Source organism: Lathyrus oleraceus, chromosome 3 (genome assembly GCF_024323335.1).
Source record: "Lathyrus oleraceus cultivar Zhongwan6 chromosome 3, CAAS_Psat_ZW6_1.0, whole genome shotgun sequence".
NCBI lineage: Eukaryota > Viridiplantae > Streptophyta > Magnoliopsida > Fabales > Fabaceae > Lathyrus > Lathyrus oleraceus.
Genome location: NC_066581.1, coordinates 334,159,254 through 334,167,911, shown reverse-complemented (window position 1 = coordinate 334,167,911; position 8,658 = coordinate 334,159,254). Strand labels below are relative to the sequence as shown.

General features: G+C 40.9%; 1 non-coding gene across 1 annotated transcript; it reads left to right on the top strand.

The window, feature by feature from the left end:
* The first annotated feature begins 346 nt into the window (after positions 1–346).
* LOC127133065 (small nucleolar RNA R71) lies at positions 347–453 on the top strand. The gene has a single exon (XR_007807060.1). It is a non-coding gene; the product is annotated as a small nucleolar RNA R71 (small nucleolar RNA).
* Positions 454–8,658: the final 8,205 nt, after the last annotated feature.

Sequence of the window (8,658 nt, the reverse complement as noted above, 5' to 3'; positions counted from 1 at the left end):
AGGAGTGTGACCTTGGATTCCACAGACTTCGCAATTCTGAGTTATGGCAACCACGGTGGCTGGAGGTGATACATTTAAACTTTCAATTTTCTGGACCAGAGCATCCACTTTTGCATTAACATGATCAAGGTTACTTATCTCGTACATGCCAGTTTTCGTTTGAGGTTTTTCCACCATTGTTCGTTCGCTTCCCCACTGATAGTGGTTTTGAGCCATGCTTTCGATAAGTTGGTAGGCATCAGCATATGGTTTGTTCATTAGTGCACCACATGCGGCGACATCTATTGTTAACCTCGTGTTGTACAGGAGACCATTATAGAATGTATGAATTACTAACCAGTCCTCTAAACCATGGTGTGGACAAAGTCTCATCGTGTCTTTGTATCTTTCCCATGCTTCGAAAAGAGATTCGTTGTCTTTCTGTTTAAATCCATTTATTTGGGCTCTTAGCATAGCTGTTTTGCTTGGCGGAAAATATCGAGCAAGAAAAACTTTCTTCAACTCGTTCCATGTGGTGACTGAGTTGGAAGAAAGAGATTGAAGCCATCTTCTAGCGCTATCTCTTAGTGAGAAAGGAAAAAGACGAAGTTGAATTGCCTCTGAAGTGACACCATTAGCTTTAACAGTATCAGCGTATTGGACAAATACGGATAAATGAAGGTTAGGATCCTCGGTAGGAGTTCCAGAGAATTGGTTTTGTTGCACTGCCTGCAACAGTGAAGGTTTGAGTTCAAAGTTGTTTGCTTCGATTGCGGGTGGAGCAATACTTGAATGCGGTTCATCTTGCGATGGAGCGGCGTAATCTCGAAGAGCACGAGCTGGTTCTGCCATCTCGGGTATCGAAGGGAAAATATTTTTGAAATCGGGAAGTTCTACAGGAGGTAGATTGTTTGCAGCACGATATTCCCGAATTCGTCGTAAGACTCGGAGATATAGTTCGATATCGTTGATTCGTAAGTAGAATGGCTCGCCTTGTGAGCGAGTGCGTGGCATACAAATCAACGAAAGAAAGAAAAGAAAAAGAAAAGCCTTAGTCTCTACAGCGTAACAGAAGAGTTACGATATCGACTAAATAAAAGTCCCCGGCAACGGCGCCAAAAACTTGATCGCGACTTTATGAGTCGAATTTGGGGTACAAACTGCAAGTGCACAGTTCTATCGCGTAGTTTTAAAAGATATCGATCCCACAGGGACTTATGAATCGATATACCGTTATCTAAGGTTACTTCGTAAAGCTAAGGCAGGTAATACTTTGATTTTTTTGGGGGAAAAAGCTAAAACTAAAATAAGATCTAAAATTAATATCTAATAAGCGGATATCGGTATGCAGTTTGTAACACCCTTCTAAAATACCCCAACAATTTAATTAAAATAATAAAATATCAATCAGAGTAATTATGCCCTGAAGGGTGTCACACAATCACTTCACACCAATCATCAAAATATCCTGTCATGCTCATTTATTTAATTAAAATAAGACACTTTTGCATAATTCACAGCGGATACGAATAACAACATTCAAATCATGTACTACATTACATGTAAAGTTGTTCAACAACTAAAAGAAAACATAGTAAAACATCCCATCCCGATGTTACATCTACCAGAGCATGACCCACTAAGGACTACACTAGACTCCCAGGACTAGCTTCTATTCAATCACTGCTCGTTACCTGAAAACATAGTTGTAAGGGTGAGTTCCTCAATCGATATAATAAGCATTATAAAATATCATGTAATGCTAAGTAATATAACACATATCATCACCCTAATCAGATTACACATATTCAGCAACGGCAATATCCACTCATAATCATCACCATCATCATACTCAACTCAAAACAACCATAAAACACACGTATAATATTGGAATACATCCATTCATATTATACGCCATACATACATATATTATGCAATGAGACTCCATGCATGCGGTACCGACTACTCGTGAACATATAGTTCAACCTCACCGACCAAATCCATGTACGGCTACCAAGCTCACTAGTCCCACTCATTTGAGACCTAGTGACTCACATCACTAATTCCTCACCATGGGAATTAGCTACCACCCCAAGGGCTATGCTATGCACGCTAAATCACCTAGCATGCAAACATCAACAACAATCCACAATAAATCATCACTAATTCCTCACCATGGGAATTAGCTACCACCATAAAGGCCACAACATGCATGCTAATCACCTAGCAATGCTACATCATCAACAACAATTCAAGAATAGATATATGCTCACACTCTAAGCCATAAAACAGTCTATTCACAAATGCACACATAACTGATACATTCACAGCATCATGCATACCATCACACATCATCAGTATTTTATCACATAAGCATATCATATCATGCCAAATAACAACCACAGTATTAGCACACTCTACTAATACCTATACCACTCAAAACAACGGGAAATGATCCCTAATATATCATACATCAGCTAAATCACATTACTCAGCTGAACAACCAAAAACTGCACAACAACAGCACAGAAAAACCACAATCCTGCCCATACGCGTATTGCCTAACCCCATACGCGTATGGCCCATTTCTCAGCCAAAACCCATACGCGTAACACCATCTCATACGCGTATGCTACGCGTACCACTTCCCCATACGCGTACCAACAGAGACTAAACCACGTTCAAAACATCATCTTCCTCATCCATACGCGTATTGCCTAGTGTCATACGCGTACCATGCCATCTCATACGCGTATTGCCTAGTGCCATACGCGTATGACCAGAAACCAGAATTCCCAGATCTGCAATGGCTTTCTCTGCTACGAGATCTATCCAATTCAACCTTCCACAGTCCAATTTTACACATTATCGTTCATATCATCTAACACGAATTATAACCTATTCGATCTCACAAATCCTAACACTATTGCATCTAATTCCTACGAATTTCCTCTCAATTGTAACCCAATTTCGTTCATCCAAAGAGTTCACAATTTCATCATAATCATCCAATTCAGAGGTAAATCAATAGTCTATCACTACCCATTACATGTTATCCCATAATACCCGTTAATCGATGATAAACCCCCCTTACCTGAGTTAATCCGGCAAATCTCTGAGCTTCAAGCTTTTTCCCTCTTCAACCCTTGTTTCTGGCTCTCTTTGCCCTTTTCCACTTTTCTGCCTCTTTTCCCTTTTCACGTGAAAATAACCCTTTTTACCCAATGGAACCTTTTTACTGATTTCTACTTTTATTCCAATAATAACAATAAAAAAAATCCAATAATAATAATCCCAATAATATTCCAATAATTATTATTCCAATAATAATAAAAATTCCAATTATTTAATTAAATTAATAAATATATTATTAACTCAATTTAAATAATTATCTTATTTTATCGGGGTGTTACAACTCTCCCCCACTAAAAGAGTTTTCGTCCTTGAAAACATACCTCAAGTGAATAACTCAGGATAAGACTCCTTCATCTGACTCTCAAGTTCCCAAGTTACATTGCCACCTGCTGGTCCTCCCCAAGCTACCTTTACCAAAGCAATCTCTTTACCCCGCAACTGCTTCAACTCTCGATCCTCAATCCTCGTAGGTGATGTTTCAACAGTCAGGTTATCTCTCACCTGGACATCATCTACTTGGACCACATGCGACGGATCATGAATGTACCTCCTCAACTGAGACACATGAAAAACCTCATGCAAATTCGCAAGTGACGGCGGTAAAGCGATACGATAGGCTACCTCTCCTATCCTCTCCAAAATCTGATAAGGACCAATAAATCGAGGTGTCAACTTCTTCGACTTCAAAGCTCGACCAACCCCAGTTATCGGAGTAACACGAAGAAACACATGATCTCCCTCTTGGAACTCAAGTGACTTCCTCCTCTTGTCGTGATAACTCTTCTGACGACTCTGAGCAATTCTCATCTTCTCCTGAATCATCTTAATCTTTTCCGTAGTTTGTTGAACAATCTCCGGTCCAACCACAGCACTCTCACCGGATTCATACCAACATAAAGGTGTCCGACATCTCCTACCATACAAAGCTTCAAACGGTGCCATACCAATGCTCGAATGAAAACTATTGTTGTAGGTAAACTCAATCAAAGGTAAGTAACAATCCCAAGCACCTCCTTTTTCCAAAACACAAGCTCTCAAAAGATCCTCTAGTGACTGAATCGTCCTCTCAGTCTGACCATCAGTCTGCGGATGATATGCAGAACTCAATCTCAGCTTAGTTCCCAAAGCCCTCTGCAGACCTTCCCAGAACTTCGATGTAAATCTAGGATCTCTGTCCGAATCAATACTCGACGGAATACCATGCAAACTTACAATCTTCTCAATATACAACTCGGCTAATCTCTCTAACGGATAATCCATTCTGATCGGAATGAAATGAGCCGATTTCGTCAATCTGTCTACGATCACCCAAATAGCTTCAAAATTCTTACTTGTCCTCGGTAAACCAGAAACAAAATCCATACTGATACTATCCCACTTCCACTCTGGAATCGCCAACGGTTGCATTAGCCCAGACGGCTTCTGATGCTCAATCTTTGACTTCTGACAAGTCAAACAAGAATAAACAAAACTCGCAATTTCTCTTTTCATTCCCGGCCACCAAAATAACTTTTTCAAATCATGATACATCTTCGTAGCTCCAGGATGAATACTCAAGCCACTACGATGTCCTTCCTCCAGGATACTCTTCTTAAGTTCGGTAACATCCGGAATACATACCCGATTACCAAATTTCAAAACACCACTCTCATCAACTCTGAATTCACCACCTTGACCTTGATTCACTAGAGTCAACTTATCAACCAAAAGCACATCGGATTTCTGACCCTCTCTAATCTCATCCAGAATACCACTCGTTAACTTCAACATTCCCAATTTAACACTATTGTGAGTACTCTCACACACCAAACTCAAGTCTCTAAACTGCTCAATTAAATCCAATTCCTTAACCATTAACATAGACATATGCAATGATTTCCGACTCAATGCATCAGCCACCACGTTTGCTTTACCCGGATGGTAATTCAAACCAAAGTCATAATCCTTCAGAAACTCTAACCATCTCCTCTGTCTCATATTCAGCTCTTTCTGATCAAACAAATACTTTAAACTCTTATGGTCACTGAAGACCTCAAATCTTGACCCGTACAAGTAATGCCTCCATAACTTCAGAACAAATACCACAGCTGCCAATTCTAAATCGTGTGTCGGATAGTTCCTCTCATGAACCCTCAGCTGTCTCGAGGCATAAGCTATAACCTGCTTATTCTGCATCAACACACCACCTAAACCCAACAATGACGCATCACAGAAAACCTCAAATGATTCCGACGAACTCGGTAATATCAGAATAGGAGCAGTAGTTAACCTTCTCTTTAACTCTTGGAAACCTTCTTCACATTTTGAGTCCCAAACAAACGCTTGCCCCTTTCTAGTCAACATCGTCAACGGTAACGCCAACTTAGAAAATCCCTCAATGAACTTCCTATAATAACCAGCCAACCCAAGAAAACTCCTTATCTCAGAAACTGACTTCGGAGCTTCCCACTTAGATACCGCTTCTATCTTAGAAGGATCAACAGCAACACCACCTCTTGAAATCACATGACCAAGAAAACTAACCTCTTCTAACCAAAATTCACACTTGGACAATTTAGCAAATAACTTCTTTTCTCGCAGAACTCCTAAAACCACTCTCAAATGCTCAGCATGCTCGTCTTCAGATTTCGAATACACCAAAATGTCATCAATAAACACCACAACAAACTTATCTAGGTACGGATGGAAAATCCTATTCATATACTCCATAAATACTCCAGGCGCATTAGTCACACCAAAAGGCATTACAGAATACTCATAATGTCCATACCTTGTTCTGAAAGCAGTCTTCTGAATATCCTCAGTTTTCACACGTATCTGATGATAACCCGATCTCAAATCTATTTTGCTGAACACACGCGCACCAACCAACTGATCCATCAAATCATCAATTCTCGGCAAAGGATACCGATTCTTGATCGTCACTTTATTCAGTTGCCTGTAGTCCACACACAACCTCATAGTACCTTCTTTCTTCTTAACCAATAACACTGGTGCGCCCCACGGTGACACACTCGGACGAATAAATTTCTTATCCAACAGATCCTCTAACTGACTCTTCAATTCAGTTAACTCCACAGCAGACATACGGTACGGAGCCATCGATATCGGCCTAGTACCAGGTACCAAATCAATCGAGAACTCAACCTCACGCTCTGGCGGTAATTCATTCACTTCTTCCGGAAACACATCAGGAAAATCACACACCACAGCTAGATCGCAAATCACCAGTTTATCTTTAGCCTCCAAAGTCGCTAACAGCATAAACAACTCTGCCCCATCTGCTACTGCCTCATTCACCTGCCTCGTTGATAGAAACAAACTCTTTCCTTCCTCAATCTCAGGAAAGATCACGGTCTTATCAAAACAGTTGATAGAAACTCGGTTAAACACCAACCAGTTCATACCCAAGATAACATCGATCTGCACTAGTGGAAGACACACTAGGTCCACTCCAAAGTCTCTACCAAAAATACTCAAAGGACAATTTAAACAAACTGAAGTAGTAGTCACTGAACCCTTCGCAGGAGTATCAATCACCATACTACCACGCATCTCAGATATCTCTAACTTAAGTTTCACAGCACAATCCAAAGATATAAAGGAATGAGTAGCACCTGTGTCGATAATAGCTACAAGAGGAAAGCCATTAATATAACACGTACCTCGGATCAAACGATCATCTGCAGAAGTCTCAGAACCCGATAAAGCAAAGACCTTGCCTCCCGACTGATTCTCCTTCTTCGGCTTAGGACACTGCGGACTGATATGACCCACCTCTCCACAGTTGAAACAAGTCATAGTCTTCAACCGGCACTCTGCAGCCAAGTGACCACCCTTGCCACACTTGAAACACTTCTTCTCAGCACTGGTACACTCATGGAAACGATGTCCAGCCTGACCACATCTATAACACTTGGCAGGGGCACTGGAGTCTCCCCCACTAGGCCTCTTTATCCCACTCTGTCTCTGGAAACCTTTGCCAGCTGCATACGGTTTTCCACGATCATTCTGATTCTTGCCTTTCCTATCAACCCTTTGCTGATAGCTCTCTGCTCTAGCCTTGGAATCCTGTTCAAAAATCCTGCAACAGTCAACCAAATCAGAAAACACTCTGATCCTCTGATATCCAATAGCCTGCTTGATCTCGGGACGCAACCCGTTCTCAAACTTCACACACTTCGAAAATTCCCCAGTAGCCTCGTTATAGGGAGTATAATACTTTGACAGCTCTGTGAACTTAGCAGCATACTCAGTAACAGACCGATTGCCCTGTTTCAATTCCAAGAATTCTATCTCTTTCTTTCCTCTGACATCCTCTGGAAAATACTTCCTCAGGAATCTCTCTCTGAACACTGCCCAAGTAATCTCAGCATTCCCAGCAGATTCCAACTCAGTGCGGGTAGCAACCCACCAATCATCTGCTTCCTCTGACAGCATATGCGTACCGAACCTGACCTTCTGGTTATCGGCACACTCAGTCACTCGGAAGATCCTCTCGATCTCCTTCAACCACTTCTGAGCGCCATCTGGATCGTATGCTCCCTTGAACATTGGAGGATTGTTCTTCTGGAACTCACTCAGTTGACGAGCAGCTCCCATTCCCACAACATTCGGATTTCCTCCAAGTACTCCAGCTAGCATACCCAGAGCCTCAGCAATTGCAACATCATCTCTACCTCTTCCAGCCATCTCTATTCTGAAAACCCAGCAAGCTAAAACAATAAGTACTGATAGGGTTACACAACACCTATCCCGTACAGGGAAAACAGAATAATTACGACTCGACTCGACCGACTATGCTCTGATACCACTAATGTAACACCCTTCTAAAATACCCCAACAATTTAATTAAAATAATAAAATATCAATCAGAGTAATTATGCCCTTAAGGGTGTCACACAATCACTTCACACCAATCATCAAAATATCCTGTCATGCTCATTTATTTAATTAAAATAAGACACTTTTGCATAATTCACAGCGGATACGAATAACAACATTCAAATCATGTACTACATTACATGTAAAGTTGTTCAACAACTAAAAGAAAACATAGTAAAACATCCCATCCCGATGTTACATCTACCAGAGCATGACCCACTAAGGACTACACTAGACTCCCAGGACTAGCTTCTATTCAATCACTGCTCGTTACCTGAAAACATAGTTGTAAGGGTGAGTTCCTCAATCGATATAATAAGCATTATAAAATATCATGTAATGCTAAGTAATATAACACATATCATCACCCTAATCAGATTACACATATTCAGCAACGGCAATATCCACTCATAATCATCACCATCATCATACTCAACTCAAAACAACCATAAAACACACGTATAATATTGGAATACATCCATTCATATTATACGCCATACATACATATATTATGCAATGAGACTCCATGCATGCGGTACCGACTACTCGTGAACATATAGTTCAACCTCACCGACCAAATCCAGGTACGGCTACCAAGCTCACTAGTCCCACTCATTTGAGACCTAGTGACTCACATCACTAATTCCTCACCATGGGAAT